Raw genomic sequence first — 11963 nt, 5'->3', positions numbered from 1 at the left:
GAGGAGAAACAGTCGTCGTCGTCTGCTGCGTTGGCTGTCTGTTCATTCCGCCACTGGATCGTAATTAAATGGAGCGAGCTCTGCGGGAGCGTACGCGGGCGAGCGAGGTACGACAAGCTGTGTTTCGATATTGGAGGAGACAGGCAACAAACTCTGAACGTCCCGAGAAATTAGGGTCAAATTTTTCGGAGCGCATTTCGCATGAGTTTATTGAAGGGCGACCGCTGATGCTCGACCCTCTGTCGCGAGGAGCGGGATCTCATCGAGAGGAATTCAGTCACGCTCTCATCGGATGGCTCTCTAACGGCCTGCTATCAATGGGGGACGACGACGCGCCGCCGTAACAACGCGTTCAAGCGTTCCTACTAGTCTGCGCACGTTCTAGGGAGCCGCGCGTAGTAATAATTGTGCTGATGACGGGAAAAAACAGCTGAAAGTGCGGCAGGGAACGCAGTCTCGCTCGTCTCACATGATGTGGTCTAGTCTGCCTGCAAGCTTCGGAGTGATTCACAAGCGCTGTCGCTCAACGACAGGGGCTGGAGATGTTGTTTCGGTTTTTAGGCGACCGCATTTCCGCAATAAGTTTCCGCTTGTGTAGAGTCACTTGCTCGGTAACCGGAGTCTCCGACTATTGTTGTCAGCGTCGGTGAGGAAGTCGAGGGAGAGGAGGAGCCGGAAATACAAGAAATCGTATTTTGGAACAAGGCAGCGAGGGGGGGCAACGGAAAGGAGAAGAATGCGGGGCCGAGATAAAAGATGATGGGAAGAGGATAGATTGGAAGAGCAGAGGATCGAATGGGGCCAAAGGACAAGAAAAGAGAGACTAAGGATAAAACGGAAGAATAGGATACATCTCCGGCAGATGAGATAAGGGTCGAGGCCTCTCTCTCGGGTTCGAGCACCCTCCTGACTATTTGTGGCCGGCCTCTCTTGATGAGACTTTAAGCCGGCTGACTGATAAGGATACTCTTCTCTCATCTTGTAGGACTCTATAGAAATTTCGAGAAGTGAACGAGCGGAGCTCGCGCATGGTGAAGCCGCTTGTGAACTTCGCACACATCCCACACTCATTGTTGTTGCGACGAAAAGTTTCGGTGCGGCAAGACGTGTTTGAGAAGCAGAGAGAAAATGTCCTCTTTTGCAACATTGACTCCCTATGGCTTTGCACCACTCGTTTCAGCGACAAGAGCGCCTCTGACCACCGTCAAGACCGCGGCCATCGCGTCGCCGTCAACGGCGCCCTGCTTGACTGGCGAGCTCAGTCTGCAAGCGTTGTTTTGCCGCCGCCGCGCCGCTGCGGCCGTTGTCTAGCTTGCGGTCTGTGGCTTGCGCCCACTCAGAAAGGAGCTGGAGCGATTCTGCTCCACGAAGCTCTTTGGCGGCCGGTCGTCCCACACCGAAAGGACGCGGGTCTTGACGGCCACCGTCGTCACCAACGCCGCCGCCGCGCCGCCATCACTTGCTGTTGGCTTGAGCGGCGGCAGCCTCCTGAGGAACGGAGGACGAGTGCGCTGTAAATTTATGCAGCGTGATTTTTCTCGCTTGCCACACGAAGTCGTCCGCTTCCTTCTATCCCGCCACCCTTCTCAATGGGAGCGGGAACAGGCGGGCCGGCCGGGCAAACGGACGAGCGAACGAGCGACTAGACCATAAAGGCGCCCGGGCGGCTAGCGGTGCTCTCCTTCAGGGAACTGCTATTCACACACCTTCGGCGCTCTCAGATATCCTGCCGAAGCGATCGTTCGCGGAAATTCCATCTCCAGTCCTCTGACCCACTGGGCTGAGGCGCTCGGGTATTTCGCCCTCTGGCTTCCCGAAAAGGAATGAATTTTCGCCCAGAAACTTCGCTCGCCCGCTGAAGATCTAATCGGATGGTCCTCGATGATTAGGGCCTATGAACATGTATCTTGGGAGAGCGTCCGGAACTAGCGTGGGGAGAGTCGTTCGTGTGTTGGAACGCTGAGGAAACGCACATCGATCCAGAGAACCGCAAAGGTTGGAACTTCCAACTCACGGAATCTACTTCGACCAACACTAAACTTTTCGTTTTCGATCCTTGCAGGAAAACCAGGTGAGCAGGCTCCAGCGTCTCTTCCCGGCCCGGAAAAAAGACACAGGTGCTAGATCTGTCGCTCCTCCACTTCTCCGCCGACTTCTATCCTCCGGGAGCGCTGAGAACGAGAAGCTACGACAAGCGGTAGTGAGGAATCGTAGATACCTCCCGAGTAATCTTCATCGAGCCTTGAGAGACGATCGCTTCAACACTCTCCAGAGACACAGCAAAGCTCACACAGTCGCGCACCGCATTTCCAACCCACAAAAGTTGGATGATCTTGGATTAGGAAAGAGGTTCGACCGTCTGTCGGTTAAAGGAACAGGAAAGAGATACAGCCAATGGAAACAACTTGGAACGGCAAATTGCTTCTTGTACAAACCGGCGGTGGGGAGCGAAGACTCTGAAGTTGCGAGAATCTCTCTCCCGAGAATTCATTTGCAGCTCTGAAAAGACTTCCAGTGCGGTACTCCGTTGATGATAGATTTTTTCGCTGTTCGACCTGGGCCCTGCGAGAGATTTGTGGGGCATTCATTCCTGGTGCGCTCCCCTGACAAGAGAGCTCCCTGATAGTGTCGAAATATTCCGTCCGGGATGTCACGGGGTTGAAAATCTTTTGGAGCTCTGGAATCGTTTCTCGTCAGCATTGTTCTCCCTTGGAATAGCTTAGAGGGAAAACAAGCGCGTAGCCCAGCCCCCGATCAGAACCCATTTATTGCTTCACGGTTGTTTTTCGGAGATATTCGTCCGCACTCACGGAAAAAGCGTCTCGGGACAGCGCGTGTCTCCACAACTTCCGGCACGAGCGGCCAAGCCTCCAAACAGAATGCAAACGCCTCCGGCCGATATCCTCCGAAAGCCCTCGAATCGAGCGAGCACGTGTCCTTGTGCGTGATTTCCGGGCGTTTGCGGAAAAGCAGGCATCTTCCTTCTGGACGTCTGTATTGCAATCAGAGGCTTCTGATGGAGCCGAGCAGAAGGTTCTCCCGGGAGGGGTCGGGTGAGATCCCCGAGGAATCGAAAAGGACCACGCGCGAGCAACCAAGGATCCCCGTCCACGCCGCGCCGCATCACGTGAAAATGCTCGTGATTGCCGAAGGAGACGAGCGATCAGCTGAAGAGCTCTGAGGATCGCGGTGGCTTGTTTACCATTCTGTCATCCGCCCTCTACGCAGTCTACAGGGGTGGGCTCCGTCTCCGCAAAACTCGTGGTTAAGGAGCGTTGAGTAATTCCCCACGGTTATGTTGTAGACGACGGCATCGCGAAAGCAACGACCGGGCGACGACTAGTGAAATCATTCGTCCAGAGTCGTTCCGCCTCTACTATCCGTGGAGAAACTCTCTCTTCCTCGGCGGCATGGACTTACAGCCGAGCAGGCGGGGTGTCCAGGGTGCAGCTCCGGGGTTCTGTCTTGCCGGTCGCCGCGCCTATCGCCCGTCGGCAGCGGGCCATCCGTGCGGGCCGGCCGCCCTGAAGAACGACAGAGGGCGTGGGTGGATCCAAGTCGGACGAGGGAAGCAGAGGTCATTTTTTATTTATGACAGACAACCAGTCGTGTCCAGGCGTCGTAAATGACCCCGAAGAAAATAGCGAAAACTTGACTGAGTTCGAGCGACGACCACGGTGACGGCGGCGGATAAACAAACGCGCAGACCGACGGACGAGTGGAGAAACGGAAACGCCGAGGTTGGGAGAACAGGAAAAGGATCGAAAACGAAATCTGGCTCTCGGTCACCGCGGGCCGCGGAGTCTCCCTTCCACTCACTCGTCTGTCTGAGAAGTCTGAATATGTTTCATCCCGCGAAACCGAGAAACATAATAAAAGGAAGCCTATGCCTATTGCCGTCAGTTCCCAAACTCCTCGAGCTGACGCTTTGTTCCCGGCCGCCTCCCGTTTCTCAGAAGTGTCTACTCGAAAACTCGGCTCTTGGGAAAACTTCAGACTCCTCGGAGCATTCGATCAGCGAGAATTCCCATTCTCTAACACAGATTGTTTTTTTCCTCCCGTAGATAGAGAGTGCGCCGTCGGGGGCGGTCCAGTTGTTGGCTATCGATTTATCGTGTTCCTCATTTTCGCCGATACCACGAAAACAGATTGCTCGATTCATCACGGAGACAAACATGGGCTTTTCATCCCGCACCGAATCACTCAAGTCACTAGTGCATCCATCGCCTCCGCCGGCGATCGTCTGTCCATCCATTGTCTGGCGAGTGTGAGAGCGAAGGTGAGCGCTTCTTGGAACGAGGACGGACGTCCTGTCGTCATGGAGAGCTGCTGGGAGTGTACGTGCAAGTATCTTGGGAGTATGCCACGTTAGTGATCGATGGTCGGATCACATAGATCTCCTCTCCAGGAAGACAGAATAGACCGGATGCGTCCTTTCTTAATCCCGCTGTGCTTCGCTCTCTCACCTAATCACAACGAGAAGAAAGGCTTCCGAACGTCCTGGCTACCTACCAGCAGCTCACTCGACCAACCGATGACCGAGCTATGGACGGACGGACCGGCTGGCTGAGCAAGTAGCCAAGTCAAGCAACGACCCAGCCAGCTAGCGAGCCCACTTCCATCCGTTTCTTCGTCCATTCGTCTGTTCACTCGTCCGTCCAACCGTTCACCCGTTTGTCCGCTCGCTCACACGGCAAACCTGTCTTCCCTGACGGGAGGGAGTATTGTCTTGTCTTAGGCCCCAGGGCAGAGGATGCGACTAGAGCTTCGCACGATATGAATGAATCCCAATCGGAGCGGGAACTATCTCTCCTGGGTGTATGGCCCCTCAGCGATTGGGAATATCCGGTGATTCCAATGGCACCTTACCGAGGTCCAGGCTCCTGGACCTGTTGAGTGAGGTTATCCGGAATGACATTCGATTGGGAGAGGCATCCGGTAATCATATTCTAATTGGGGGAGGCTTCGCGGTATAATATTCGATTCGCTTCGAGTAGGGGGATACTTATGAGGAAGTCCCGGGACCGTCTCCGTTGGATTTCCGTCCGAGTTCCCATGCGAACGAATTGCTGTCTATTTGCCCATGCGCGGTCCTGCGAAATTTTCGAGCCGACCCGGGAGAGCCGTCCCCGTGCCATGAGATTCAACAGTCTTTCTCCCCGGAACGCTGGGCGGGTAGAGAAAAAATGGAGGCTTTGTAAGCCTCTCGCCGCCGGAGATAATAGTGCTCAACGCAGCGCCAATCCTTTGGAAATATGTCACCCTCCCTGACGGCGTTCCAACTGTTTTCCAAGCTTGCTCGAGCCAGACTCTGAGTGAGTGAACCGTCGCTGCCGCCCCGTGACAGTGACTCCGAGGGAGGCGTGCTGAGCTACCGGTCGTTGTGAGAAATCTCCAAGGGCTGGAAGAATAGCTAAAACAGAGCGTAATGTTTTCCGCCGACTGAACAAGAAAAATGTTCGCAGGATCGCGGCCGCGTCTCGGTCCGGGCCGAACGACAGCGTTGGCGGCGGCGACGCCTACATGGCGTCGGCAGCTTAAATACTCTGCGAACAACGGGCATATGTTTGAGCATGTCCTGTCGAGATAGACACGAAGCAGGGATATCCTTTGGGATGTACGACCAGAACGTTCTCAGTGTCTCAGCGGAAATGCAGTTTTTCAGACTGGTGTGATCTCGTATTTGGAACAACATTACGGCGGACAGGAAACTTTATGGGGTCGTCCCGACTTAATCCTGGATCACGAGTGAGCGGAGAAATCGGAATCAGCTTTGAAAGGACTTCAAGGCAGAACAGGGTCCCAAAGAAATCGCGCCAAGAAATTTCACGGGAAACGGCAGAATCTCCTCATGGTGCTCGAAGGAGGGGCTCCACTAGATGGAGGAGGAGGAGGAGGGTAGTCTGGGAGAGAGGATTCGACCCTTTCCCAGAGTCTGAGAACCGCGCTCACATAGCGAGTTTATCCTAGAAGATACCGAACTTTTGACGCCGTGCATTTCGTGCATAAACCGAAGACCGATCCCGTTCAGAAGCAATCAGCAGGGAGAATGTGTTTTCCTATTCGACACTAATGGATTGACACGGTTTTCCCCGCGATGAACTCGAATGACGGCCGTCGGAGACCCTTCAAGGAGTCGGGGAATCGAGATTAGAAGTTGTTTCGAGTTTGTGAAAAGTTTCGCCGAGTCAAACTGACTTGTGGTCGTTGGCAAGCTTTGTCATCGTCAGTGGTGGCGGCATGCAGTGCTCTCTGTTGTTCCCGGATAAGTTTTACCGTACCGCGCGAAAAGAACCGGCACGATGAAGGCCGATACTCTTTCAACCATTTGGCTGTCAGTTGTTGTGCTTCTATCGGAGCGGAACGTGTCCGGCACCACGCTTCTCGACACCAAAGGTACGTCGTCAACCTGACCTCGTCCAAGGATGAGTAGACGGAAAGAGGTCCATTCACGACGTTCGTGCAAACATCCTTCCGAGCATTTTGAAACCTCATCCGTCACGGGAGGAGGTGCGGTCCGTGACACGTCTGTCACGTATCGATTTTGTACAGGTTATAGTATATTCATCATATGATTCATTTGCCCACAGATGAAGGAGCATTATTAATAGAGTGACCTTCGCTCCTACATTTCTGTGGTGATCGCGCTGCCAGAGGGACGACGCGCTCAGAATCCGAACCCCCCTTCCCTCCGCCATTACTATTCGCCTCCGGGGACTCGCGCCCAAGCGGGCTGTTTATGTCCACTTCAAGAAAATGTTCCGCGATCCCTGAATGGTATTGTCCGAAGGGAGATTCTTCAAATCGGGACACATTAAACTACGGAATCCAGCTGGCCCGGAGCACATTGAACGACGCCCTGTATGCGTCCGCGACGCTCCTAGTCTAAAGAGTTCTGTTCTGAAAGGGACTTTAAACGCTCCCGCCACCAGCTCTTGATAAAAACCAGAACCGGGTCATAAAAGCGGCACAAAGAGATGAATGCAACATGAGCAGGACGCTCCACGCTCGAGGGAAATTGTAATGAATATTCGATGTGGGAACAACAAACATATAAAACACCCGGGAGAGAAACACCGCTACAGCTATTAAATATCTTAATAACTCCGATCGCGAGTCGGAAGACGTCCGGAGATCATTATCCGACGAACTTCTCGCCGCGAGAGGCTCAGGTCGTCCTTGATAATTTTTGGGTAAGTTCGGGAACGACAACGCCGCGCCGCTTAGAGCGGAGTGAGAGACGGAGGGTCTGTACCTACATCCCATCGTGTTCTGTCGTTCATTCGAATGATGCGAAGCTTCGCTGGGTCGCAGAGCAACGCGCGAATTCGTCGCCGCCGTGCGATGCGAGTGTGCGTTTTATGACAGTCCCAAAGCTCTTGGGGAAATTCGCGAGAACGCTCAAAGTATGTACGAATCGTTCCGAAACACGGGAGAGCGGCCGGAGCGGCAAGCCGTCAGACGGGCGACAGCTGCAACTCTTTGGACCTGTCAGGTCGTTCGGAGTCAAGTTTGCACATTTAGGTTATCTCCTAACGCAGACTTGAGAATGTATGAGTGGAGCCATTCACGGAATTCGTGGGATGCGACGCTAACCTCCGAGCGGATAGGAAAAAAGAAGAGGTCTCGGCTCCCTCAGAGAGTGTTCTCAAGACATATTGAGATGCATAGTACGCGACCGTCCCGGTGCTGCGGGAATGAAGTTTTCCAGGATGCCAGCGCAGCGCCTCGGCTCCTCCGATTTCAAGCAGTTTCTGGGCATGCTTACTTTCTCGTGTGGAGCCGCCGCGGAGTGGGTATTGATGAGCGTTTCGTACATGATCGTTCTCCAGAAGGTTCGACGACTCCAGAACTCCTCCTGCGATGCCGGTCTGGTCGATCTGTGGAAAATCAAATCCTCGACGAGGGTCGACGTGCTTATTTCCGTTCGACGTCGACGACGCGCTCATTTCGAGTCAAAGGTCGAGCGGAGTCGTTGACACCAAGAACAAAGAGAGCAGAAATGATTGAATAACAGGCATTATGAGAGATTGCGAGTCGGAAAGATCAGCGTAGACGTAGGCATCGATCGACAGGGCTGGCGTCGCCGTCGGCCGGCGTCGCCTCGACGAACACGCACAGTCCTTGAACGAGGTACGCGTTTCGGGAGGTCGGACCGAGAAACGCAGATGGATGCGTTCAAATTCAATTCGACCCCGAGCCGAGTATCGGAGGAAGGTCGCCAACTTGGAACCTCCTCCGATTTTGTTCATTCCGTCGACGATCCGTATCACCGATGAAGACGGCGGCATTCAAGCGCGGTCACAATCGTGAAGACAGTTGTTTCGGCGGTCCTTGTAATGGAAAGCAGGAGGGTCGGATGGGCGTAGACCTCGGGATGCCATCCATCTCATTTACAAAGGGGTTTCCGCAGAGCAAGTTCAGAGACAACGACACAAGGACAACGATTCGTGTCATCCTTCTTCTCGTTCCGAAAAGGCTTCATCGAGATCATCTTTCGTTCAAGTATCCGTTCGGTGGAGCTGCGGCGCTTAGACCGGGGCATAGACTCCGCCTGCCCGACGCAATCCGACTCGATCCGACTCCATTGTGAGGTCTTGATCCGAGAGGGATCGACAAATCGAATTCCTACGCTGGCCGACAGCATGGACCACCCGTGGATGATACAATGTACGTCCGTGCTATTGACACGGTCTTAGCCCGCAGGATCGCTCACAAGATCCGCAACCAGCACGGGACAGCGTCGACCATGACGGGATCGGCGAGAAGGAAAAAATGGATTCTCGCCCTCCCTGAGCGCGTAACGAGCGTATTTTCCTCGAACTGAAAACCCGTACGTACGGAGGATGTTTCCCTTCGCTGCGGAGCGATCTCGTCTCGGCTCCGGCTCACAGGAGAGGAATCCCAGGTCTGGTCAACGAGAAGCCGAATTTTATGGGGATAGTTTAAACGAAGAGAGAAACACGAATCGAAAGCTGCTTCTGAATTTGGGCAAACCTTTGACCAGATAGACGTAGCGTTACGAATTATTCTCGACACGTTCTGCGTTCCTTCTTCCCAGTTCTGTAGCGGACTCAGCGTCCCAGTCAGCTTGGCCGGCTGTCCGGGAAAGCTTCGTGGCAGGTTGTAGGTATGTTTACTTATGCAGCGAATCGAGTCCTTTCGATTCCCATGCCTAGCTGTGCTGCTCTGCTCGTCCTGTGAATGACCGGTTGCCCACTTCAGTGGGAGGCGGAAGCAGTATCTTCATAGGAACAAATAGACGAACGCCACCGACATCGAATGTTGTCGACCGTCGACACATTGAAGGAATTCGGATCCTCAGCGAATTCTTTCTCGGGACATTAGCCTCCGAATCGTACCACTCTCCTTGTAATCAATTCTAATCCGAGCGAGTGGAGTCTACGATTATGGCTCCCCGATGGAGAAGGCGAGGACCGTTCAAGGTCTCGGAGGTGTCCGTCTCGACTTCACAGAGGTCGGGGCCAGATGCTATCCGGGCAGAGTCACCAGGGACCTTGTCGATGATTCTGGGTACGTATGTATTTGCTCGAATAATACAGGACCCGTTGTTCGGCCACTCGTCTTGTCCTGGAGTAGCGACCCGTCGGCGTGCAAGGCCTAAGGGTCGAGGTGATGTGCGTATGGGGGAGGAGTCACTGGTTCAAGCGACCGGGAAAAATGTCGTCGGGAGCAATCTCAGACAAATGATCATTTTCGCGCCCGAGCTCCCGGGACCGCAGTGGATACGTGGAAAAAACAACCGCCAGGAGGAAAGCTCTGACCATTCTGAAATAGCGTTGTTCCCCTGCTGGGATCCTCCCCGATATGATCGATCGGGCCGTGCAGACGGCATGTAGAAATATTCGTTTCACGCAGTGTGATCGCACGTCTACAACAACTTTCCTCCCTCTTGACCCACCGTCGGAACAAGAAATAGGTTTGAAGGCCACGGGAGGCGTTTCGGCTTCACAAGGTTTTGATTTTTTGGACCGAATCGATCAAGTAATGATTGATGGTTGCCGTCGCTCGCTTGTCCGCTCGCCCGCCCGGGTTCTCGTTCGCCTGCCTGCCGGCAAGCCGGCCCGGTTGTCTGCCAGATCCTCCGTCTTGCGTATTCCGTTCATTAAATCTATTCATCTGGTGATTTTTCCTGCTATCGGCGCGGCGCCCCGCTCATCTCGATCTGACTTTTTAATGTCGGACCCGAGTCGAGTCTGCACAGGCTCGATTCCGTGTAGCATGCCTGTCGCTCTCAGAGCTGAGCGGATATAGACTCGAATCTTCACATCAATTCCTTTCATGCGATCGGTTTCCGAATTCCTCCGACTCGGATCATCCGCGCCGAGTGCAAACACCGGCGTGCGTGGAGAAGCTCCGTACCGGCCGGAGGCCGCGGTCGCTGGAGCACCCGCCCGCTCGCTCGCCGAGATACGCGTGTATTTCCACGTCTCCGCAGCTTAATCCGATTGTTGTTCCAGGATCTTGTTCTCGAAAAGGCTGATCGTTCGGCTCGAGTGCAATTCGACGCCGTCGTTATAAGTTGCGGAGGCAAGCAAGGGAATGATTAAACCGTCCGCGGCGTCTAGCCTAATGAATTCGGAGATCAGAAACAGCCCCCCCATTGAAAAACAGCCATCGATCTGTTGCGGGACGTCCGCCGACATATCTCGGCGGCAGATTTCCTGTCCATTTTCCATGCGACGCAAAGATTTGCAGAGAATCAGTCGTGGCACTCCGAAAGCCCGTCGGAAGACCGCGCTGCCGCATCGCTTGGCAGAAAGACCACCGGAAGATATCAATCTACGGTCCGGAGCAAAAATAAGAGAGCTCGTTTATTTGGCAACAAGAATGAGCCAATGAATGTCGACATGTTGTACAAGGAACAAACTCTCCATGTCTTTCTCTTCGCTTGCTCTCTTCTCCGCTTTTCATCTTCTTTTCTGAGACTAAGCATCCGAAGTCTCCGCGTCCTTCATGTCGGCCCGCATGCTCGATTCTTCGACCTCTTTCACGATCCCTCTTGGACACTTGGAAAGCAAAGCAAGCCTGTCATCGTTCGGAGGACAGCGTAGCTTCGCCGAACAAAATATCGATACACGTCAAGTGATCGGCGTTGTTGTTCGAAACGTCTTCCGACATCCATGTCAACATGTTCCACGTCTCGTATGGTCTCCGGGTGTGTCGAAAGGAGGATCCAGACGGAAACTTCCCTCTCTACGGGAGACGGTATTGTCGAACAGAAGCCGAAGATATTCATCCTCAGTATCGGATCGGGAAGGATGAGCTCGAGATGGAGCGGAGAATCCTAGGGCTTTGTTTTCGGAAATTTCGGCACGAACATTACCTCTGAGCGTCGGTACAAAGTTTTCGGTGTGCAACGGTTGCGGGGGTCATTCGATTACGTCTGACGTCCTGGGTACAGACAGGACGCGGCTGAGCGACCGATCGACCAGCGGGCCACTCAATCACTTCGTCAGCAAGTCCGTGAGTCAGTCAGTCAGTTGGTCAGTCGGGGAGTTCCGACTGAGGGCCCGACTGTCGGCGGGTATTTCGGAGGGCTGTACGGATGGACCGTGTGAGGGCATTTCTGTAATGTGTACACAGGAACGCCGGAAGTGAGACGGGCAACGAATAGGCGTCCATCTAAGAAAAAGGAAACTTCTCATGCATGGTAAGCATGTGTTGGTTCGAGATAATAATTATCTCTCCGTTCGCTTGTGGTCGTATAGTTTTCAAATCCGAGAGATCTTTGGCAGCGAACAGTGTGGAACACCAACGAATTGACTTGTTGTTCAGAGCCCCTCTCGGAATGCCGGCTCGAGAGTCGAACACTCTTTGATCGGTGGTTCTCCGACGTGGACCCGCTTATTATCTCAGTCGATTTGTTTTGCTGCGCTCCAAACGGAGACTCCCGTCAGTCGGAAACTCAAATCGATTCTCGCTCGACTTGCGTTCAAATC

This window comes from Galendromus occidentalis, unplaced genomic scaffold (genome assembly GCF_000255335.2).
Source record: "Galendromus occidentalis unplaced genomic scaffold, Mocc_1.1 scf7180000077431, whole genome shotgun sequence".
In the NCBI taxonomy this organism is placed as follows: domain Eukaryota; kingdom Metazoa; phylum Arthropoda; class Arachnida; order Mesostigmata; family Phytoseiidae; genus Galendromus; species Galendromus occidentalis.
The sequence above is the reverse complement of the archived record's forward strand: the minus strand, read 5'-3'. Positions refer to the sequence as shown.